Below are 26,095 nucleotides of genomic sequence, written 5' to 3' on the forward strand. Positions count from 1 at the left end.
TCTGTGCTAAGGACATTATTTACTGTATATTTTACAGACATCACAATATACCCTGGTCAAGCGTCAAAGGATTTTCATCTGACAATGCAAGTGTCATGGTGGGCAAGAACAATTCTGTACTCTCCCGTGTAAGACAAGCAACAGGCTCCCAAGTATTTGAACTCGGCTGTGTTTCCCATATTGCAAACCTCTGTGCCAACAGTCTTATAAAGTCACTCCACCTACCAGTAGAAGATCTGCTCATTGATACCTACTAGTCAAGTCAAGTTTATTTGTATAGCGCTTTTAACAATAAACATTGTCGCAAAGCAGCTTTACAGAATTTAAATGACTTAAAACATGAGCTAATTTTTCCCCTAATCTATCCCCAGTGAGCACGCCTGTGGCGACGGTGGCAAGGAAAAACTCCCTCAGACAATTACGAAAACTAACCATGGTTTTACCATGGTTTATAGTTATTCATGGTTTTTTGGGTAACCATGAAAACTATGGTTCATAAATTAACCATGGTTTTACTATGAAAACTAGCCATGGTTTTACCATGGTTTATAGTTATTCATGTTTTTTTTTAGGTAACCATGAAAACCATGGTTCATGACTATGGTTTAACCATGATTTAACCATGGTTTCACTATGGTATAATCTTTGCCATAAACCATTTTTTTTTTTTAACCAAACCATGCTTTTTAAACCATGGTTTTCTTATTCAAGTTTCAAAAGTAGGCTACAATAATTCACACAGCAAACAATAATAAATAGCCTAATTGTATCCACAAACGTAAAAAACCCACTTAAATGACTTCATGCTTCCATCTGCCTAAATAAAAACAGAAGAATCAATCTGTATATAAATAAAGTTTTTATTTTCCACAAATAATTCAATGTCTGAGGGATCAGGGTTCATCGGATCCAGCTTCAGCCCTAGGTGTGTGAGAGAGGAACAGAGAATAAGATATAATACAGATTAATGATTTATTTATGTATGCATGTATTTATTTATTTAGCTAGCAAAAGATATAACACAATGTTTGCCATAGGCTACTAATGTATATGGATTTCTATTTTACGGCAGTGTCAGTGGGTCAAAAGAAATGCTAGCCTAGAAAATTCCAGCCAATTTCAACATGCAGTTGTATTGCAGCATTTTTTTTTGTTAAGCCCTATCCTGGCCATTCTCATGGGGCATGGATTATTTACATTTAAAAATTTGCCAGAATTCTCCTTTAATTATACACAGGCTTACTATGAATTAAGACAGTGGTGACCTTCCTGATGCCTGTGTGTGTGTGTGTGTGTGTGTGTTCACTGTTGAGTACACTTACTGTGTTTTCTTGAACAGCTTGCTGACATTGTTTAACTTATTCCTGACGGCTCCCCTCAGGACGGATAGTTCCACATTAGGAAATTTCTGCAGAGTGTATTCTGCAAAGTAATGTGAAAAACATAATCCCATATGTGATTAACAGTAAAAGACATGGCAACTTTCTAAAGGTCAGTTTCTTTTGTGATAATGGTGCGGTACAACATAAACATAATGGCAGTAGTAGTGGTGTTAATTTGCAAAAATGGCATATACTGTATATCTTAATACGTGCAGCAGATTAGACACACAAAATGGCTAAACTTACCAAAAATAGCTTTGACCGCGGTGGCCTCCAGTGGTGGTTTTATTTCGTCTTTGGCACTGCCCTTTTGTCCAGTCAGGGACGAGGTGGCCATCTCTCTTTTTGAAAATACAACTCCTAGCAGGTCGCACACCAGCTTGGTCGGGAGTTGGTGGTTGCATCTTTGCAATTGAATTTTGTTGACCCTGAGGGTTCCTCCAATGACAACCTTGAAATTCAGAAGAAAAATCACAAACTTGTTATAGGCTATATGAAGCCTCCTCACCCCCATCAGTTAACATTGGCTGACAATTCTGAACTTAACTTCATGATCTACTATAAATTTACTGATAACATTTGGACATTTTAACAACAGGCTTGACAGCAGGCTATTTGATTTGAGGGATGGCTGTCTCAAGGCTATTGCTTGGGAGGTAAATGGATGCTCTTACAAAATTCACTTACATCATCATTTGCCTGTTCTTGGTTGACTGGTTGGGGGCTGGTGATGGCTGGTTGGGGGCTGGTGATGGCTGGTTGGGGGCTGGTGATGGCTGGTTGGGGGCTGGTGATGGCTGGTTGGGGGCTGGTGATGGCTGGTTGGGGGCTGGCGATGGCTGGCCAAGACCTCAGCCAGCATATTTCTCAGATCTAAGAAATCACAGAATTGTATCACAGAAAATAAATCACTATTACCATCTACATTTTCAAATATGTTAGTCCGCTTTAGATTTCGGATGTCTCTAAACTAAGTTACTACACTATTTGAAGAAAGAGAGAGTAAAGCTTCAGAATCTGGCCAATAAATTTAAGTCTAAACTTACCATTAAATGTATCCAGCTGCCGGCTTAACCGCTGCCGATCTTCCTCCAGTTCTCTGACACGCTGTTCGAGGCGTTTACATTTTGAACAGTCCTTTCTCTTAAAAATAAGAAAGAACAGGCACAATCACAGATGGCAACATGGCCCAAAGTGTCACATAACAATAGGGGTCATTGCAATACCTGGCCAAACCCCCCTCTGGGGAGCCATGTAATAACATTGTGACATCCTTTTCAGGTAATACCATTTGTTACTATAGATAGTTTTCACATGACGTCACAGAGTCGGGGATTCCCTGGTGGCGGCCATCTTGGAGGGCCAGCTTACCGTACGGGTCACTGAGCACACATTGTAGCGCGCGAGTTACATTCATTTATATATTATTTACATTTATAGTTACATTACTACTATTTAAAGCTAGCAATGGTGCAATCCTGTTGTATTCACGGCTGTCATAATAGGTCAGATGAAGTCAAGCGGAGCTTTTATGGAATTCCCACTGTACGGGAGCACTAAGGTAGCAAACAAACTCAACATACAAAGGAGAAATCTATGGTTTGCGAGAATCAACCGCAAGGATTATCAGCCTTCCAAACACAGCAAAGTCTGCTCCGATCATTTTATAAGTGGTAAGTTGTTCAAATAAACAATCAATTGTGTTTAAGTTTGTTTTTGGAAACCAAAACATCATGTGAACAATCTCTGGAGAATGCCTAACTGGAACCGCTGAGTGTACGTTTACATTGTAATGTACACTTAATATCGCTCGTTTGTCACGTTTCTATTTGAAACTCGTCACTTCACTCACGCAAGGGTCATTTTTGAAAAACATTTTAGGTCTATTTGGTATGATTTGATTTGTGTTTGGGATGCAAACAGCGCGCCTTTTGGCGGATGCCGCCTGAATCGTGCAGATCCGTTTTTTTTTTTTAGGGGGGGCGTTGGAGTGTCTGATTATAATTTCAAAGTAAATTCTGTATTAAAATTACTAAATAAGCAAATCTGTTACAGTCCATGAAACAGGAAGTATAAGGATGAGAAAAAAACAGTTTAAATCGGGAAGCTGCGCACATTTGTGCAGCCTGAGCGGTGTGCAGGACTGCGCAAATGTGTGCAGCTTCCCGATTTAAACTGTTTTTTTTTTTGTTCTGCACGATTCAGGCGGCATCCGCCAAAAGGCGCGCTGTGAATATATAAAGTTGTATATATCAGACAGCCTTTAAAGTTTGATGAAGTCAGTTTCAGGCTTTGGAGCAGGCTTTGGCAGTTTCAGGCTTTGGCAGCCCTGCATAGTCACTTGAAAATGCATCTTTGTCCACTTCGTAGGGTCAATTCCCCCAATCAAGTCCAGTTTGGCTGCATACCATTGTTGTGAGATGTGTATCTATCACGGGCGATTGCTCTAAGACAATGAGGGAGGCTCAGCCTCCTCTAAAAATGACGAACATCGTGTAGGATGAATTGCGCTAGGCTTATGTTATAGCCGACCTTATAACATTGCTATTTCAGATCCAGAATCATAGAAATATATGTGCTCAACCCACTACAGTGCGAAATCATTCCGTTATAACTTTAATGTGTGCGTGAGTTTTTCCCCCTCGTGACAGCGCGATGCAGCGCAGCCTCAGTGGACTTCAATGGCATTTGGGAGCTATGCGCTTTCAATATCAAAATGCAAGACGATTATTGGACAAATACTGCGAAAACGCCCGCCCACGGAATCTCACGGACTCCCAGCCTCAGTGGACTTCAACGGCATTTGGGAGCTATGCGCTTTTCAATCTCAAAATGCAAGACGGTTATTGGACAAATACTGCGAAAATGCCCGCCCACGGACTCCCAGCCTCACATGGGAGGGACATGGCAGTTTCCGCGAGGAGACTGGTGATTGGTGAAAGTGGCCGGATATTTTCTTTGATTGACAGCTCGTTTCAAATATAGACAGGCAGCGGCGAATCTCAGTTCAGTCCCATGCGGATTCGCAAGTGCTGTGGTGTATTGTAAGAGATCAGCTTACATTTCAATTTCATTCATTACATACGGTTTCTACCAGCTTTTTTAGTTTGTATATATTTTCATTGTAAATAAAGTGTAAATATAGTGTCAAGTTTGCTATCTTAGTTCCAGAAATTTCGTTTATTTGAGTGACTGAACTTGAACTTGAGGGGGCTAGTCAGCTAGCAAGAAAGCTGCGCATGGATGCCAAGCATTGCTGATTTAATTTTGGCGAAGCCATTTGCCAGTCTTCCTTTCGAGGAAAAAATTAAAATTAAAGAGCAGGGTAGACCAACGCCTCAAACTGACTTGGTGAAAAAGGTAGGGAATAATACTCGTTCCTTTCAGCTCTCCTGGTATGAGAAAGTGAATTGGCTAACAGCAAGTGACCCACATCAACAACAGTAAATAGGCTGCTTTAGTAATATGTCATGGATGGACCAAAAATATAGAATCTATTTAAAATGTTTATGCTGAGCATATTATATTGGAATATATATTTTTCTGGATATGAATTAAACACAGCTACAATTTGGAAAACATTTTTAAACAAAAACACAGCCGAGAACATTTCACACTACAGACCTGGATTAAAAGTGAAGGGTTATCAAAATTGTCAATTAAACATTTCTCAGTCAAAATAAGTAAAATATAGGGAAAGTGCCATTGAATGAAATGTGTGGCACCCAGCTCTACTGCTGAGGTTCCTGACAAAGAGCTGCTTTCAATAATGATCAATTTCTAAACAACATGCCACAATTTTAAAATATAAAATGTTAAAATATACCCCCCCCCAACACCACCATCATGTATATTGGACAGTAATGGGCCAAAAGAACCTGTTATTTCACAGTTTGTGACGCTGCCAACAATCAGCCAGATCAGAGGCAAGAGTATGGGCAAAATTGATGTTTTTTCTTTTAAAATCTGGAAATATTGTAACCGACCAGCCTCCCCTGTTTGAAAGACTACCAGCCGCCACTGGTATCTATATACTTCTGTTTGCTTGATTTTGCCGACATTGATCTTGATTTTAGAAAACTGACTATATAACTTCATAAATTCGTCCGAGATAACGTAGCCAGTAGTGGCAATGGTCCGTTTTGTTTGCCCCCCAGGATGGCGGCTGGGGGGCATTCCCCGGAATGCCGTGACGTCAGTGAAAACTATCTATTCAAGGACCCACTGATTTCTTTCTTTTCATGCTTGATGAATTAGGCTACTTACAGCAACTTGTTCTCTCCTGGGTTCTTCACCCTGAAATAGATTGAAAAGGAAAGACATTATGTAATTGCATGATTTTTGTCATAACAGTCTTTTAGAGAATAGGCCTACATAGTTATGCAACATAGCCTTGTTGTGGTTTAAATAAACCATGGTCCAGATCATTTCAATCAATTTGATGACAAATGAAAGAACTTACACTAAATCTCTGCTGCCTTTTGTGGAGTAATTTTTCCAAGTGGCATGATGAAGTGTGGCCTTTCTTTTCAGTCTAGACATGGATAATTAATAGATTAGAGAATTTATTTAAAACATTAGGCCAGTGAATTAGTCTGGGCAAAAAAAAAAAAAATTGTCTACCTTTTTTCTCTTCGGCTGTTCTTCTTCATCTTCCGAGGAATACTGAGTTGGCTTTTTCCTCCGCCTCCCTCTGCCACACTCCTCGTCACCTGAGGCATTTATGAGTTCTTCTCATTTGGCTACAAGTGTTTGCTCATTTTCTTGAGAAAAACAAAACTGGTTTGTCAAGATAGGCTACAAGATACAATATGGCACAATTACCAAATATTATGTGGTTGAGCAACACAGACACTATTAAATCAGCTATAAATCAGTAATAAACAAATATTTAAATGAGCAACACCAACACGTGTCCCGCGGCAGGGACATCCTAAAACGCTTAACGTGAAAAAGCTTAACGTAGCTTAATGTTCCAAAACAATGATCAATCATCACCAAACTTCTCATGCACATCTCTTGTCATACACACTACGACCACACTAAATATCAAAACAGAAATCCAAATATTATGGACGTAGCCTGCGTTAAGCTTTTTCATTTACATGGGCGTCTATGGGGAGGAAAAAGCTTAACGTAGGTTAATTTCAGATAACGGCGACCAATCAGTATCAAACTTCTCCTGCACATCTCTACTCATACCGTCTCCCATCTCTATGAAAATCAAAGCCGAAATCCCATTTTTGTGGACGCGGTCAACATGAAACTTTTTTTCTCTACATAGGCGCCCACTATAGAGAAAAAGCTTAACGCAGTTTAATGTCAGAAAACCATCAATCATCGCCAAATTTAAAATATTATGGACGCAGTATACATTAAGCATTTTCCTTTCCATTTGCGCCTACGAAAAGGAAAAAGCTTAACGTAGCCTACTTTAATGTCAGAAAACATCTTCTGTAATCCTACGAAATTACACCCTAACCTACGTCTACTTTTTTTTTTCTTTATTGATGCAAAAAACAGAATACATAAGTAACCGTACACAACATAATACAAATATCTAGACGTGACAAACTGACACGACATAAAAGGATAAATGAGGAAAAAAAAAAAAAACACCCAATATATTATAACAATATACAATGTACAAAGGGGAAAAGAAACAACAGTCATATATTAGAGAGAGGATGACAATCAATTTTTTAATACTAAATGTAGAAGGCACAAAAGTCTGTCATTTTTTTTTATTATTTCTAACGACATGAAGAGAATTAAAGAGCGAGTCCATTTCTAGCTTGAAGGCACAGAAGGAGGGCTGTACCTTTTGCCATTTGCGTTTGTGGATAAAAAACTTGGACTGTAAAATGAAAAAGTTTACTACGTATTCTAAAGATCTATCATCAGGGTTGTCATAATAAAACAAAAAGTCCTTTATAGTAAGGGAATAAGAGGAGCCAAATAGGTAACTGTTTAAATTATTGATAAAGAGTTTGGTAATTTTACAAGTAAAAAACAGGTGTTCTAATGTCTCATCCTCATCATCACAAAATGAACAAGTTGCACTGACGTCTGTATATTTAGCTGTAATGGTATTCACAGGATATATCTTATGTAAAATTCTGAAATGACTTTCCTTTGTTTTATTTGTTATACAGTATTTATTAGGCAAAAGCCAAGCTTTTCTCCAGATAATGTCGTGAAACAGAGATTCCCAGAAGAATTTCCCCCTTGGAGTAATTCTCTTTTTAACCTGAAGGACCTGACGAATATGTTTATTACTACACTTTATGTCCATTATATCAATCCCATTTAACATTAATTTATGTTGAATTATATTATCTTCACCAAAAGCTAAGTGATTTTTTATCAATTGGATTAAACCCTTAGGGATAGCTTTAATGATGGAGTTAAATTCTTTAAATAATACTGGGAGATTGTAACGTGACAGAAATTGTTCATAGGTCAATAAAACACCAGATCTATCAAACAAAGAGATGACATTACAGATACCATTATCATACCATCTAGAGAAAAATATGGATTTGTTTTTAATTGTGATATCAGCATTGTTCCAAATAAGTGCTTTATGAGGAGAGAAGTTATGGGTGTAGCATAGTTTCCATGCCAAGAGACATTGCTGGTGAAATTTTGAGTGTGATGGGTAATTTAGGAGGGAGATAATTACATGTTAAGACAAAAGAAAGACCGCCAATTTGACTAAATATATAGCTCGGAATAAAAAACCATAAGGATTTGGAGTTTAGGAGACATCTCCTGACCCAGCCAACTCTAAATGAATTTACAGTATCTGCAAAATCCAAAAATTCTAAGCCTCCCTGGGCTTTGCAATCTGAGAGGATCTCTTTCTTAAGTTTATGAGGTTTATTTTTCCAGATAAAGTCAAGAAAATTCTTATTAAATTCTTTTAGAGTTTTATCACTAATAAATAGTGAGAGGGCAGGATAAACAAAATGTGACAGACCATCTGCCTTAGACAAGAGGATTCTACCAAATATACTCAGGTCTCTCTGTAACCAGGAGTTAAAAATACTTTTTGATTTAACCATTTTGGACGTAAAATTTAGTTGTTGCCGATCAGTCATATTCTTTGTTATATGAATTCCTAGATATTTAACAGTGTGCTTAACTGGTATATTGTTTATGACAGTATCATCACATTTACCTAAGGGTAAGATTTCGCATTTTGCAACATTCAATCTAAGACCTGAGGCCTTGGAGAACAGCTCAATCAATGATAAGGCACCAGACAGCTGATTTTTATCCTGTAAAAATAATACAGTGTCATCTGCCAGTTGTGAGAGTTTAATTTCCCTATCAAAAATTTGTATACCTTTTAAATTCAGATCGTTACTTACACTCAATGAGAGCAGCTCTGTGACCAAAAGAAATAAGAAGGGGGAGATTGGGCACCCTTGTCTAATTCCACGTTTAATCTCAAACCTATTAGTGGTATTTTGGTTGACTATTATGGAACTATTTATATCTCTATAAAGCATCTCAACAATATTAATAAAAGAAGATCCAAAACCGAATAATTTGAGGGTTTTCAAAATAAATGTATGTTCGATCGTATCGAATGCCTTGTAAAAGTCTAAGAAAAGAGCTAAAGCTTGTGAAGGTATTGCATCAGCATAGTCCAGCAGATCCAGCACAAGTCTTACATTATTGGTTATATGTCGGTTTTTCATAAAGCCAGATTGTGTTTCTGATATAATATGATGTAGACCAGTTTTAAGTCTGCTAGCGTAAACCAGAGCTAATAGTTTATAGTCAATTGTTAATAATGAGATCGGACGCCAATTGTCAATAAGTAGCGAATCTTTGCCCGGTTTAGGGATGAGTGAAATTATTCCTTGTTTCATAGTAGTTGTCGTCTCCTTTTGTTCTAGACATTCATTATACACACAAAGCAGAGGACCCTGTATATATTCCCAAAAATGCTGATAAAATTCAGCTGAAAAGCCATCAATACCAGGTGACTTTCCTTTTTTCATAGAATTGAGGACTTTCTTTACTTCAGCCGTATTTAAATTGGCGTCACAAACTGCTTTGTAAGCATCACTGATGACCGGGATGCAGTTTCTAACTGTTTCAATGAACACAGTACAATTGCTACAGTCAAATCTAGATGAATATAGATCTTTATAAAAGGCTTCAACAAATTTAGAAATTGATAAAGGGTTATTGGATGTAGTACCATTTATGTTAAGAGAGGTTAAAGCTTTTCTTTGTCCATTCCTTTTCTCTAAGGAAAAAAAATGAGTTTTTTTCACCCTCCTCAAGCCATTTGGCCCTTGATCTGACAAAGGCCCCCTTCGCCAAATCTATATACAAAGTTTTCAAGTGTCAATCTGAGTTTTTCCTTTTCTGTTTTTTCTTCCTCTGTAATATTGTCTTTAGACAAATCATTTATCCTGTTAAATAAGTTTGTCTCGAACTGCCATTTAGCATTTATCATTTTAGATCTCTTGATAGCGATATTCCTTGCTTTGTATTTAAAGTACTCCCATTTTTGTTTATACCCCTCACTTACGTCAGAGAATATATCGGATATTAGATCTTTAATACTTTGGTTAAATTCTTCATCTTTTAATAAGTTATTATTCATCTTCCAATAACCTCGTAAATGTGGATTATCTTGTTGCCCTCCTAATCTAATTTTTACTAATTTATGATCAGACAAAGGTGCCAAAGAATGTGAGATGTCTTTAACAAAATTTAGTGCCGAATGAGAAATCAAAAAGAGATCAATTCTTGATTTAAGAGAGGAATTCCTGTTTGACCAAGTGAATTCTAATGAGTCGGGATTAAAGAATCGCCAAGTGTCTACTAAGGAGAGATTGGAACATAATGATAAAATTAAATTTGCTACAGTACTCTGATTCGATTTTGAAGGGAATCTATCCACACTGGGGTCAACACATTCGTTGAAATCACCTCCCAAGATTATATAAGCATCAGCATATTTTCCAAGAAGTAATTTGGTATTATTCAATATTTGACCATATAAAATTTTGTTTGCTAAATGTGAATTATAGCCATATACATTACATACAATGAAAAGGCCATTATCTTGTTTAATGACAACCATTACCCATCTACCTTCAGGAGATTTCACCGTTTCTAACACCTCCCCTTTAAATTTATGCAAAAGAATAGCAACCCCAGCTGAATTATTGCTCCCATGACTATAATGTATAGTGTTCCCCCATTGTGATCTCCACAACTTGACATCCAGTTCAGATGAGTGAGTTTCTTGGAGCAAAACAATGTCAACCTCACTTCTTTTACAAAATAAAAATAAGGCTTTTCTCTTCACAATATCACGCATCCCTCTCACATTTAAGGACAACATAGACAAAGACTTGAAAATAAAATCCATAAAGACAACAATTAACACTTACCGAGAACTAGAAGAAACTTCGGGAAACTACAAACTTCCCTACCAAGGAGAGGTGGATAACAATATGGCAAATCACAACCTATCAGGCCTAGTGTGATGACACTAGTTAAGATGAAACACAGTTTAGAATCAAATGTATCAAAAAAATATTAGCAGAAAAAGAAACAGAAAACAAGATATAAGGCACAGTTAAGTTATTAAAAAAATGACAATTCTGCCATGTTATATATTTTTTAAGTTTCCTCTATGCAGTTAGTGCAGTACAAAAAAGGTATGAAAATACTTTCCAAAAGTGTCAGATGTGTGTAGGGCAACCTTAATTTCCCAGCTTAGGCCTTATGCTGTTTGTTAATGTTGTCTTTTATTCTTTATGAGACATCTGAGAAGTTGTATTTCTTCCCGTCAATGAGGGCAAAGGAGTTCTTGAAAGAAGCTTTTTTGCCTTCCTCGCGAGCCTTCTTCACTAAAGGCCAGAGCTTCTCCCTCGCTGCCCTGTCCTCCGCTGAAAGGGGCTCCGTGATGGATAGTTGTTTCGATTGAAGATACTTGGATTTCCTCGCGGCATTCCAGACTGCGTCTCGAACTCGTCGCGCGGCGAATAGGATGATTATGGACCGATTCTTCTTATCTTGTTTGGGTCCGAGACGGTGGGCGATGTCCACTCCTACTTATAAAAGATCAGAAACATCAGGTGCCACCTGTTGAAGGATGTCGATGACTTTTTTTCTTACATTCTCCCCTTCAGATTCGTTCAAACCGTGAAGCTTCAAAAACCATTTCCAGCCATAACGTCGGGATTCATCCAATGCAGTTTTTAGGTTGCGATTTTCCATTTTCAGAGCTCGAATCTCTGTGTCCATACGGTGCAGTTCTTTTTTATTTTCTCCTACATCTACAACAAGCTGTTTCACCGTAACAGAGAGGCTCTCTATTTCTCTCGAAGTAGCATGCGTCGTTTTCTCAATTGCAGAGATCTTTTGAAATGTTGCATCGTGTTTAACAGATAGTTCTCGGATAGCAGCTAAAATGTCCATGCTATTCTCAGAGTTTGCGTAGGTCGGCATCTCTCTTTCCTCACGTTTACTTTTCTTGTTGGCGGGTTTCACAGGAGTATTAGGTTCGGTAGTCACAGTAAAATGTGTGTCCAGAGAAGGACTTGAATCAAACCAAGTTTTACCGTCTTCTTCACCCGAATCCACCGACGAATGTATAAGGCTGGAGCTCGCTAATTGCACCACCTCCATATCTTGTTGCATCTTCTTTTGAGATCTTCTTTTTCCTTTTTTCTTCAAACTTTTGCCCATACGCTTAACTGTATGCTCCAATTATCAATTATATGCTGTTATTAGGCTACTCAAATTGTGATTAAACCATTTGTCAGTCCACTTCACTTGAATTCCGATGAAGAGCTTAACTTCACATGTCTGTACTCGACGACGCCATCTTGGCCTCAACCTACGTCTACTTCATTTATTTATTTATTGTATCGTGACGTCACCAGTTCTCGTGCATCACGTGTTCTCGAGCTATCGCGTTATTTTCGGAATTTCCGCGAGATTATGACGCGTTTTGACATTAGGGAAGCCCTTTTGTTTTCGTCAGTGGATGAGCTATTTTCTTGCCGAAAATCGCGAAAATGCTACGTATAAAGGTAAATATATACTAACCTAAATAAGTAAAAGCCTTCTGAATCCGATTCTAGCTTAATTCTTTTTACATGGTACAAATAAATTGAAATTAAAGCCTTCAAGTGAGGCCTGTTGTCACGGACGCTGGCTAAAACGTCATTCGTGATCACCTGCTAAAAATAGAACTGAAAGTAAACCGGAAGTGCACTTGATATATTCTGCTACGGTGCCTCTTTGGGACATGCATGTTAAATGTTTATTGATATTTTCATGAAAAATTGCAGTGTATAAAGGTGTGACATGTTTCCTTACTAGAGGTTTTTCTATCTCCATAGCTCTTGAACTCGAGTCGTCCTGCCCAGTTAAGATCTTGGCACCATGATGACATGGTCCGAGCTTACCAAAGAGTAAAAGAAGATGGCATCAGCGTTTATAAAGCTGCCAGAATACCGTTGACAATACCGTTGGGTTTTTTGGCATGTTTTGCATGGGACACCATACGGAAATCCGTGCCCATTTCAGGTGACGTCATATAGCTCGAGAACACGTGATGCAGAATTTCCCACATGTATTTTGAGCAAGGCTTTAGAAGTTTTTTTTGCTAGAAAACGTTTTTTCTGGTGAGTTTATGTCATTTATTTCAGAAAAATGTATTAGCGCTAAAATTAGCCAACAAAGACTTCATTCAAATGCATATTTGATGCAAGAACTGTCAAAAGCAGCTTAGATTAACGAGAACCGGTGATGCCATGGTAGGTGTTTAATGCATTGTCACGGTATAACTTTTACTGAGACACAAAGGAAAAGATTGTGAAAGCAATCAACAGAAATTGTGAAAGCAATCAACAGGTTGGATATGCGCTTAAAGAACTTCATGAACGTTTTTTGATGTAGACAACCAATTGGATTTTTTTGCAAGTTTCTGTGGCTTAGTAACAGTTTCCCATTGGCTGTCACGCCAGTGGGGTGATGCGGGGTCTTTTAATGCGCCTCATTCGGACAATTTACCTCAGATGGTCAGATCGCTGTTCACATCGTCAGAGGAGAAGTTCAGAAGTCAGAAGTCGTCAAGTGTTTGGATAAAGGACTGGCACTGAGGTAAACATTTTTCTTTACATTTTTATAAACAAAGGTTTAAGTCGCAATCACCCATAATGTTGGTTTAGATTAATCACAAAGCCAATTAGTCGTAGGCCTACAGCTAAATGAATTGGTTGTTTCTGATAGTTAAACTTAAAATTCTCATCTCATTATCTCTAGCCGCTTTATCCTTCTACAGGGTTGCAGGCAAGCTGGAGCCTATCCCAGCTGACTACGGGCGAAAGGCAGGGTACACCCTGGACAAGTTGCCAGGTCATCACGGGGCTGACACATAGACACAGACAACCATTCACACTCACATTCACACCTACGGTCAATTTAGAGTCACCAGTTAACCTAACCTGCATGTCTTTGGACTGTGGGGGAAACCGGAGCACCCGGAGGAAACCCACGCGGACACGGGGAGAACATGCAAACTCCGCACAGAAAGGCCCTCGCCGGCCCCGGGGCTCGAACCCAGGACCTTCTTGCTGTGAGGCGACAGCGCTAACCACTACACCACCGTGCCGCCCACTTAAAATTCTAACCTAGACATTTTTTACGGAATCATAGTATATATTTTATTGTAGCGACGGACTCTTGTTTTTGATAAAGGGATGAACTAAACTAAAATGTAAATGCTAATATCACCAGTTTATTCATACCCGCTCAAATTCATTACCGGTGGACCTTTGGGTGCCCACGTGAACAGGTTGCTGCTTTTTTTTTTTTAAACTATTCAGCAGTAACAATCAGACACAGCTGGGGGGGTGTTTGTACTGGGACCAGATGGTGTTACAGACTACTGTACAGATTGACACCTGACTACTGTAGATTTCTTTTGTCCTGTCATTATGTGTGTAGCCTAACTGTAACCGCAAACAAGTGGATTATTTCATTCAGTAACTATTTACATAAGAAAATATTTTTTTCTCTTTGTCTTTACAGCTTTGTCAGATCTTTGTGAGGATAACCACAAGAAAAAGTATGTACATGTTGTGAACAGTTTACACACCAGCTTGTTCAGCTTGAACACATCAGACACTTGTAGTAGTCAGTGGAGGCAATTGCTAAACAATCCGCTGGCTTTGCACAGTTAAGGTGAAACCACCGTCTACAAAGTACACACAAAGTGTATTCATCGTTGTATGCAGCGTCACCCTTACATGTGGAGGAATAGCATACAGTCTCACTGTCAGTTGAGTTGATGGAGTTATACCCTCTCACTCTAACACACATGGCACTTGTTTCTGCATCATATGTTTGCATTTTTCTTCTGTAGCACAACAACTTTTTTTGTGACAGGCCTGACCTTCCGTGTTGCACTTCCTTATACTTTTCAACAAGTGAGTGAACCCACAGTCTTGCCTTATGGCTGTCAACTGGCCCTAAGCGTGAGTTGCTAATTGCTGCACAGGCATATACAATAGCAAAAACACCGCAGTCATACCCATTGCTTTGTTGTGGGGCATTTATGACATCAGTAACTGTCCAGTCAGTCGCCTGAAAGTCTTCTCCAGCTGCTGTATACATACATGCCACAACCTTTAGTAGTGTTGTACTGGCATTTTCTGTTGTTCTGAAGCTGTGGATTGAGTTGAAGACACGTACATCTTTTTCTCTGAACTCTGCTGCAGCAAGGAGCCAGTGTGAACCAGGCCCATTCACATCGGTGTTGAAGGGAATGAAGATGGTGTCAAAATTCAAAGCCTTTTGTGCTGCACACAGCTGTAAAACTGGGCCAAAGCTGGAAACTGCGGCCATTTGGTACACAAAGGTGGGCATGCAAAGAACAGAGTCTGACACCTTACAGTCACTAATGTAGCTTGCAATGGCCTGCTCAATAGTTTCTCCCTCAAGCCAGGTCTTTGGAGCTAGACACTGGCTTCTGGGAGCTACTGTTGACCAATTTGGCTCATTGAGGTCTGTATGCATCCAAGGTCCAAAAGTGGCTCTCTCCTGTAATGCTGCTGTTGCTTCTGGACCTGCTATATTGTCCTGCTGTAAGGAAGCATGTGTTTTGTCCTCTGTTTTAACGCTAGAGGGAATTTTGGACTGCAGATTTGAAATGATAGAGTCTGGGGCCGGATTAACTGTGTAATCAAAATCTTTTGTCCTGGGTTTTTTTCTTCCAGATTTTGTCTCTTTCCCTCTACCCCTTTTGCGCATCATTGAAAGGCTGTATGTCTGTTTGCTGTCTAAATGAAGCCCAGTAGCCATTTCCACCGCCAGGACATGAAAACACTTCCCTGAGCTAGGACAGGAACATTTTGTGCCATTTGAGGTGTTGTGAACCACGTGAACCGATTCATTTGATGGACTTTTGACAACAAATACTCCCGCAGATGAATCCAGGCTCACAAGGCCCATCTCTACCACCGTCTTTGCCAGAGAGTTCTGTGTTAATCGGCTGGCTGACGGTATGTCCATTCTGGATGGTTCCTGTTTGGTTTCAGACCTAACCCTTTCTATTATGCTCTCCAAAGGTATAAATGAGGGCATCTTAACATCTTTTGGAGCAAGAGGCACCCCATGCTTCACTGTGTAATTGCCCAACCCCAATCTGGCTCTTTGAAATTCAAAAAGAAAGTAAGACTGCATGTAGTACAAAGACAGGACCATACAGTCAACAGGAAGTTCCCTCCAGTCATTTTGCGTTTTGATCATTTTGTTCATTGCCTCGCTTATGTTATTAGTGGGACTCTTGTTTTTGAAAGCTGCAAACTGTCGGGTGTAGAATGAAGCCACATTCTCACTCAAGTCCAAATTTAAATGCTGATCAAAGTAATTTAAAAAACCCACTGACCACCCAAGCCTAAATTTGGCAATTTGAGCCTCAAATTTTTCTTTGCTGGCCGAATCTATCAGCATGTCTATTTGGTCTTTGAGTACCTTTACATCGTCCCTTGTTCCCCCATGCTTTTTAACCCAATATTCGATGTCCCGCAACACATGATTCCTGCAGTAGACCAAACTGACATTGGGGAATGTCTTTTTCAAAGCTCCAACAATGCCCTTTTCCCTGTCTACTACCAGAGGCACTTTGCTTAACTTCTTTGAGCCCATCCCAAGTTTTCCTAGGATGTCCTGTAGAAACATTTCATGATGCTGCATGAATTTCCGTTCATGCAGCATAAATCCAATGGGAAACACTGGGTCATTGGTTAAGGCAGTGTTTCTCATTGCCACAACTGAAACGTAAAAGTCACCCATCTGAAAAGTAGTGTCATAACTTATCAGTTGTGGGTAGCTGTGAGAAACTGCCTCCTCCAAGTTGGCCCGTGCCAAATCTAGCATCTCGGGCATACCACCAAAAACCAGCAGGTCTGGAAAACTGGAAATGTGCCACACAAAGCCTGGAAGTTGGTATGCCAATTCGTGGAGACCAAAAAGTTCATCACGACAGATGCGCTGACTATTTCGGTTGGCATACACAGTGTTTTGCACCTGTTTAAGGTTTCGTGGACAATTTACAGGCATGTGTTGCACATTTTCATTGGAAGCTTCAGCTAAGGTTGATTGATAGGTTTTCGATGGGAATTGCCCATGATCTCTCTGAAGGATATTGGTGAATACCTGCTTTTTAGATGGAACAAAAACCCTCTCCGTTTTTGCATTCCCATGCTTCATTGGCACATACACTGTTTCATCCCCCAGGTAGTGCACTAAATACAAATTTGCTGCCAAATTATCGGGATCCATCAAAGTGTACACATGCTTTTTAAACATTGCTGACCCGTTGTTGTGCTTAAGTGTTCTGATGTGATAGTAGCGCTTCAGTACTTTCCCCCCGTATTTTTTTATATTGTGAAAATTTGACCCCTTTTGCTTCCAAATCATTTGGTCAAACCAAAAATCCATGCTAGAGCGTCCTTCTTTTAAACTTTTGTAAAGGTATACATCACCCCCCTTTGGCTCCAACGGTGGTTCGTGTAAAATGCTGTCTTTAAACTTTTCAGCATCGCTCAGAATGGTCTCTGCCTCTGCCAGGGTAAACTCTGTCTTTCTGCATGAAAGACATTTTACACCTTACCACTGTGACTAGGTAAATGATGAATCAAAATAAAAAATCTACTGTAATTGTAGACTCACAGTGTTTTGTATTTTATGATGTGATGTGAAATAATAAAAGAAATATGAATTGAATATAAAGATATGTAATGTTTTTATTGTCCAATATGCTAATGTAATGATGTAAAAGGATGCAATCGACAATGTATGTATACACTGCCTACTACTCAAAATAGCCTTTAAAAAGACTGTTGATGAATAAAAAAAATGTTCGATCAAAATAGCCTTTAAAAAGACTGTTGATGAATAAAATGTTTGATCAAAATAGCCTTTAAAAAGACTGTTGATGAATAAAAATGTTCAATCAAAATAGCCTTTAAAAAGACTGTTGATGAATAAAAAAAAGTTCGATCAAAATAGCCTTTAAAAAGACTGTTAATGATTAAAAAAAATGTTCGATAGAAGTACACGGTCACTTCACGCACGATGAAGACAAGCTCCTGCAGTTTGTGAAAGGGACGAATGGGGTAAGTCTGTGCTGCCAGGCTGTCTTAAGTTCTCGCCAATTTCAAATGACAACATTTAATGTCATTGGACCATCAACATGTTTCTAATGTCTGTGGTTGGCCAAAGAACTGACCAATCGCTAAGCAGCGGCCTTTACCGTTGGTCTCTACGCTTTAACCCTTTAACCAGTAAAAGTGATTAGCTTAGTGGTTAGTAGCCTAGGCTAGCTTCATAATGCTATGTTATACCATCATGCATTGCAGTCGCGCTGAAAGAAACGGGGGGAATTGTGGTGAATGGACGGAGGAACAAACACATTATAAACAGATATTCAAGTACAATTTAAAAAAAAAGAATAAAAAAAGCTAAAACAGAATTAGACATAAAAATAAGTATTAAAAAAGTTACAGTTCATGAGAAATTTGGCGATGATTGATCGTTGTTTTGGAACATTAAGCTACGTTAAGCTTTTTCTCTATAGTGGGCGCCTATGTAGAGAAAAAAGTTTCATGTTGACTGCGTCCACAAAAATGGGATTTCGGCTTTGATTTTCATAGAGATGGGAGACGGTATGAGTAGAGATGTGCATGAGAAGTTTGATACCGATTGGGGGACATCCTAAAACGCTTAACGTGAAAAAGCTTAACGTAGCTTAATGTTCCAAAACAATGATCAATCATCACCAAACTTCTCATGCACATCTCTTGTCATACACACTACGACCACACTAAATATCAACATTAAGCTACGTTAAGCTTTTTCACGTTAAGCGTTTTAGGATGTCCCTGAAGAAGATTGCATACGAGGGCTATCGCGTGACGTCACCGTACCGCGCCATATTGGAAGACCTCAGTACATACATGCTCACAATATAAAACAAACTACGAGCGAGAGTGAAGTTTTTATTTATATATCTTTGAATTATTTGGACATGGGGAAAAACTATATTTAAAATCCAAAGAGGGATGGAGGGAGGAAAATTAAAACAAAAGAAAGAAATGAAATATATAACATAAATGTGATAAAATTAAGGATGTTTTTATTCAGTAAACATTTAAAAAAATGTTCTACAACACTCTACCCTAGTGACTTACCAGTAACAAAATGGTCTGAACATATTCTGTACTGTTGTAGATTTGAAGTATTCAGATCCGCTCTGCATAAAGCAGCTAAATACTCTCTGTCTCCTGGCAGAAAGCTCCTTTTGCTCTCCTTGTGTCTCAATCACAGCTGGTATTCTGTAGAAATACTATTTTTCACCTTTCCCATCAGCTTTGTTAGAACACCCTAACACAGCACAAAAGTTTACTATTGTAGGTTGTTTGATGAACCAAGTGCATGAAATTGTAACGAAAACACCCTAGTCATTAGACACACTAAATGTGTCAGTGGCTGGCTGTAATAAACACAGCCAAGGGACAAAACCATCAATCAGAGTCAGTTTCTCAACATATCGCTTCCTTTCAGCAGGCTTCAGGGTTTTGAAATAATCTGCCATGTTCACAGATCATGCACAGACTTATCCATTATATCCACAGTTTTTTGCCAAGTCTCTCACAGGTTTCTTTCAAGTCTGCTGTTGGGCCAATAAATCATAAATAAAACAGCTCAGATTTGTTTAAGTTGTTTGCCACTCCACTTTATTCTCGTGGGTTCACATACCGCTGCCGTTATTTCCCCCAATCACGAGTTTGTTGGTCTTCCAATATGGCGCAGGGTCTGTTTACTTCCGGTTTCGGGTGACATCAGTAATATCCCTCTATACCTCTAAGTATTGATGTTTTGTCTGTTTTACGTAAGGCTTTAGGTAATTGGCAAGCAAGCTTGGCTAGAGCCGTTTCCACAATGTTGTAACTTTAACTGTTAGCTTGTTAGCCTTCCCATCATATTTTTTCTCTACTCTGCATCGTTTCAAATTGATCACAGTCGCCAACAGGGAGGTATGGCTAATGTTTACTAAATATGTAGGCATTAATTATAAAGGGGAAAACACCAGTTTATGACATTAATTTTCTTGTAATCATCTGTCACCATTTGTATGTGTTGTATCAGGGAGACATCCCCTACCCCTCTGAACTTGAAGACGACGAGGCTCGTGACCCTGAGAGAGACCCTAGTGAGGTATGTAGACAAAGCACTTCTCTCTCTATTCTGCATCATTTCAAATTGATCACAGTCTCCAACAGGGAGGTATGGCTAGTGTTTACTAAATATGTAGGCATTAATTATAAATGGGAAAACACAAGTTTATGGCATTACTTTTCTTGTAATCATCTGTCACCATTTTTATGTGTTGTATCAGGGAGACATCCCCTACCCCTCTGAACTTGAAGAAGACGAAGCTCGAGACCCCGAGACAGACCCTAGTGAGGTATGTAGACAAAGCACTTCTCTCTCTATTCTGCATCATTTCAAATTGATCACAGTCGCCAACAGTGAGGTATGGCTAGTGTTTACTAAATATTTAGGCATTGTAGACAGTCACCTTAATTATAAAGGAGAAAAACAGAAGTTTATGACATTACTTTTAATCATCTGTCACCATGTGTATGTGTTGTATCAGGGAGACATCAACTACCCCTCTGAACTTGAAGATGACGAAGCTCGAGACCCCGAGACAGACCCTAGTGAGGTATGTAGACAAAGCACTTCTCTCTCTATTCTGCATCGTTTCAAATTGATCACAGTCGCCAACAGGGAGGTATGGCTAGTGTTTACTAAATATGTAGGCATTAATTATAAATGGGAAAACACAAGTTTATGACATTACTTTTCTTGTAATCATCTGTCACCATTTTTATGTGTTGTATCAGGGAGACATCCCCTACCCCTCTGAACTTGAAGAAGACGAAGCTCGAGACCCCGAGACAGACCCTAGTGAGGTATGTAGACAAAGCACTTCTCTCTCTATTCTGCATCGTTTCAAATTGATCACAGTCGCCAACAGGGAGGTATGGCTAGTGTTTACTAAATATGTAGGCATTAATTATAAATGGGGGGTGGCACGGTGGTGTAGTGGTTAGCGCTGTCGCCTCACAGCAAGAAGGTCCTGGGTTCGAGCCCCGGGGCCGGCGAGGGCCTTTCTGTGTGGAGTTTGCATGTTCTCCCCGTGTCCGCGTGGGTTTCCTCCGGGTGCTCCGGTTTCCCCCACAGTCCAAAGACATGCAGGTTAGGTTAACTGGTGACTCTAAATTGACCGTAGGTGTGAATGTGAGTGTGAATGGTTGTCTGTGTCTATGTGTCAGCCCTGTGATGACCTGGCGACTTGTCCAGGGTGTACCCCGCCTTTCGCCCGTAGTCAGCTGGGATAGGCTCCAGCTTGCCTGCGACCCTGTAGAAGGATAAAGCGGCTAGAGATAATGAGATGAATGAGATTAATTATAAATGGGAAAACACAAGTTTATGACATTACTTTTCTTGTAATCATGTCACCATTTGTATGTGTTGTATCAGGGAGACATCAACTACCCCTCTGAACTTGAAGACGACGAAGCTCGAGACCCCGAGACAGACCCTAGTGAGGTATGTAGACAAAGCACTTCTCTCTCTATTCTGCATCGTTTTAAATTGATCACAGTCGCCAACAGGGAGGTATGGCTAGTGTTTACTAAATATGTAGACATTAATTATAAATGGGAAAACACAAGTTTATGACATTACTTTTCTTGTAATCATCTGTCACCATTTTTGTGTTGTATCAGGGAGATATCCCCTACCCCTCTGAACTTGAAGAAGACAAAGCTCGAGACTCCGAGACAGACCCTAGTGAGGTATGTAGACAAAGCACTTCTCTCTCTTTTCTGTATTGTTTCAAATTGAGTTTATGACATTACTTTTCCTGTAATCATCTGTCACCATTCTTATGTAGCCCTTACTATTCTTTGTAGCGTTGCACTTTTAAATTGCACTTTTAATATTCATGTTTTGATTCATGTTTCCTAGGATTACATCAATGACTTCTCAGATGATGATGCGGACGAGAATGACATTCACATACAGTACCAAAGAAGCACAGAGGTATGTAGGTATTTCACTCCCTTGTTCTTGGTGTTAGGCCTAACGGGCATTAGGGATGCACTCCCATTGAGTTAAATGGATTTTTTTGTATTTTAGGAACCTTTCCATCTTCATGGAAGTGATGAGCCAATTTATCCAGGGAGTGCTGTCACCAAAGGTCAAACCATCCTGATGATCTTGGTCTTCATTCTACGTCACAGATTAAGTGGAGAAGGTCTAAGTGATTTCCTAATGTTACTCAATATTATGTTACCTGGTACTCTTCCTGTCACAAAATTCCTTTTTGACAAATGTTTTGTGTCCATCAACAATCGTTTTGAGATCCACTTCTACTGTGAATCTTGTCAAGAGTACATTTGTAAGGACAACAACATAGTTGATGTGTGTCAAGAATGCCAAAATCCTTTCAACAAAACCCAGAACCTTAGGAATGGGTCATTCTTCATTTATCTACCATTAGCAGGGCAACTGAGAGATGTACTAGAGAACCAATTAAAAAATGTGCAGACGTTTATAGACAAGACTTCATGGACTTGGGATGACAAAATATGTGATATATTTGATGGGGACATCATGAAAAGTTATATTCAAAATGGCATGATGGGGAAATTTGATCTATCACTTCTATGGAATTGTGATGGTGTGCCCGTCTTTGAATCTTCCCAATACTCCTTGTGGCCAATCCAATTCACAATAAATGAATTACCACCTACTATTAGGAAAGAACATGTCCTATTGTCTACACTTTGGTTTGGCAAATCAAAGCCAGTCATGAACACATTCCTTAAGCCGTTCATAGATGAAATGGAAAGTTTGAAGGATTGTGGCTTTGAGTGGACTGATGGTGAGGTAACTCGTAAAAGCAGAGTGTTTGCTGTTGTTAGTGCTTGTGATTCTGTAGCCAGGCCATTACTGAAACACAGTACACAATTTAATGGAAAGCATGGCTGTGACTGGTGTCTTCATCCTGGTGAAAGAGTAGCTAAAGGTCACGGCTATGTAAATGCGTACCCCTATCTAGATCCACCTGCAGATATGAGACAACTAAATATGTGGGAAGATGACGCAATTCAGGCCTCACGGGAGGGCCGCCCTGTTCATGGTGTGAAAGGTGTGTCCCCTCTTCTTTTCTTACCACTGTTTAACATAATCACTAGTTTCATACCAGATTATATGCATGCTGTTCTTTTGGGTATCGTCCGGCAATTTCTTACTTTATGGATTGACAGCTCATACCATACTCAACCCTGGTACATTGGCACTAAAGTAAATGTCTTGAACAGACGATTGCTAACTGTGAAACCCCCTAAAGAGCTTACACGTACACCTTCGTCACTTGACAAAATGAAATTTTGGAAAGCTTCCGAGTTCAAAAGTTGGCTTCTTTATTATTCTATGATTACCCTGAATGGTATATTGCCGACACAGTATCTTAATCACTGGGCACTTCTGGTTTATGCACTGTATACACTCTTAATGAACGACATCCATCGGCAGGTCTTGGAAAAGGCTGAGATTGCGTTAAACAAATTTGTCCTACAGGTGGAATTATTGTATGGAAAGGAACATGTCAGCTTTAATGTTCATCAGCTTACTCACTTATGTGAGAGTGTGAAGTTATGGGGCCCACTATGGTGCATATCTGCGTTTACATTTGAGGGCAATAATCATAATTTGATGCAATATTTCCATGGAACCCAGTGCGTACCTAGACAGATATGCCGAACTTTTCTTTTGTGGCGTGACATTAGAAACATTCCCAGTTACATCAAGGATAAAAATTCTACTGTGTTTGACTACTGTAGTAAACTGCTTGGGAAAAGAGTAGTCCAGAGGCATTTGACTGTAGGTGATTTTAATATATTTGGTGCACCTACATTTACAACCCTCTTGCCAAGACAATGTGCAGCTGTTGAAAAAAGTTTTAATGTTTTACTTGAGAAAGAGCCTGTACCATTTTTTAAAAGGTTTTTATATAAAGGAACACTTTATACAACAGCAGGATACACACGTATGAAGAAACGTACTAACTCAGTAGTGATGCTATTTGATGGAAGCTTCATTCAAATTCAGGATTTTGTCCTTCTGAAAATTCACTGTAGTTGTGCTCTAGCTAAATGTACTTGTAATGAGATACCCGTGATTTTCGGTTATCCTCTTGAAGTGAAACAAAAAGTGTTGTGCAGAGACAGACAGTTGAGAATCTGTATTGATTTCCTTGTAGAGGTCTGTGAGAAAAAAGAAACCATTGCTGTTACGGCTTCATCACTACATAAAAAATGTGTTTTCCTAGAAATCAACAGAAGACAGTATGTCGTCCCTTTAGTGAACATTATTGAAACTGATTAAAGTTTTCTTTTATCTACAAAGTTTTGTATTGTATTGTACTTTGTATTGTATTTATTGTATTGTACTTGTATTGTTTGTATTTGTATTTCTTGTGGCAGGGTGGACTATTGTTCCCTGAATTTCCATTCCTGGATTGGTCCATGCCTTTTCTCACGTAATCAGCAATAAAACTCTAAAAAACAGGTCTGTTGTTTCGTCCGTCACTCAATACAACTTCTTTAACTATATTTATTTATTTTTTTTAAATCTTAAATCTTGGTGACCTGAAAGGCGCCATGTAAAAAACACATTCTTGTTGTTGTAGGCTAATTTATTATTATTACTATTGTAGTCTTACATTTACAATTTTTCCTACATTTTAGTTTAAAATTACATGCAGGAAATTGCTTTAAAACATACTACTTTGCATCAATGTAGTGTCACTATAATTTAGTAATATGGGAATATATTAAAGTACACACTAAAAAATACTATTCATTTAAATGTTGAGTTGAAAAAACACTGACCCAACAATTATGTAACATTAGTCTAACAGTATAGTTAAAATAACCCATTCTTTATGTTAAATCGTCAACCCAACTCTTAGGCTGATTGCACCCAATCGTTTCAACCCAATTGTTTGGGCTAAGATAACCTAGTGTTGAGTTCGTGCAATATTAGCCCAGTGGTTGGGTTAAAATTGAGTTATTTTTGACCAAGTATTTTTAGAGTGTATTATTATTGTTGTTGTTTAGGATGTACTATATGCATTTTACCTCAATGTTCACTTAAATTTTTAGGTTCTAAGTAAATGTTAATTTATCTGGGCTGTTAATCGAGATCCTTCTCTACAGCATTGACTGTTGGACGAAAGCATGGTAATATACTACAGTTAGTGCATCCTTTTAAAAACCATACTATCCCTTTTTAAACTAATTTCATAGTTACTATGACTTAATACACATACAACTATGATGCTACACAGCTACTGCAGTACTATGGATAAACCACAGTAATGCTATGGTTGGTTCATAGTACTTAGAATCACCATGAAATACCATAGTAGAACCATGGTTACTACCATGGATGAACCATAGTAATACTATGGTTGGTTCATACTTAGAATCACCATGAAATACCATAGTAGAACCATGGTTACTACCATGGATGAACCATAGTAATACTATGGTTGGTTCATACTTAGAATCACCATGAAATACCATAGTAGAACCATGGTTACTACCATGGATGAACCATAGTAATACTATGGTTGGTTCATAGTACTTAGAATAACCATGAAATACCATAGAACCATGGTTACTACCATGGATGAACCATAGTAATACTATGGTTGGTTCATAGTACTTAGAATAACCATGAGATACCATGGTAGAATCATGGTTACTACATAAAAACCATAGTATAACCATGGTTACTACATAAAAACCATGGTAAAACCATAGTAAACCATGGTAGATTTTCGTAAGGGGAGGAAGAAACCTCGAGAGGAACCAGACTCCAAAGAGAACCCATCCTCATTTGGGCAACAACAGACAACATGACTATAACATTAACAGTCCTAACACAAAGTCAGCTTTGTTGATGCTATAAACCCCCACCGACGGAAACCCGAGCCCAAAACTGTTCATGACAACCGCAGCCCTAAAGTTCAGCAAGTCAACTGCAGACCTACTATTATTTTCATGGAAGGTAAGTTA

General features: G+C 38.9%; 1 protein-coding gene and 1 long non-coding RNA gene across 23 annotated transcripts in view; one reads left to right on the forward strand and one right to left on the reverse strand.

The window, feature by feature from the left end:
* The window catches only part of LOC132870726 (protein NLRC5-like), a 930,547-nt gene that overhangs the window by 661,200 nt on the left and 243,252 nt on the right, over positions 1-26,095 (forward strand). The gene's annotated exons all lie outside the window — the stretch shown is intronic.
* Positions 869-2,503, reverse strand: LOC132870734 (uncharacterized). The gene is made up of 5 exons (XR_009651194.1): positions 2,429-2,503; positions 2,070-2,255; positions 1,629-1,833; positions 1,323-1,422; positions 869-921 (listed from the first exon to the last, which is right to left on the reverse strand). It is a non-coding gene; the product is annotated as an uncharacterized LOC132870734 (long non-coding RNA).

The sequence above is a fragment of the Neoarius graeffei genome, chromosome 22 (assembly GCF_027579695.1).
Source record: "Neoarius graeffei isolate fNeoGra1 chromosome 22, fNeoGra1.pri, whole genome shotgun sequence".
NCBI classification, from domain to species: domain Eukaryota; kingdom Metazoa; phylum Chordata; class Actinopteri; order Siluriformes; family Ariidae; genus Neoarius; species Neoarius graeffei.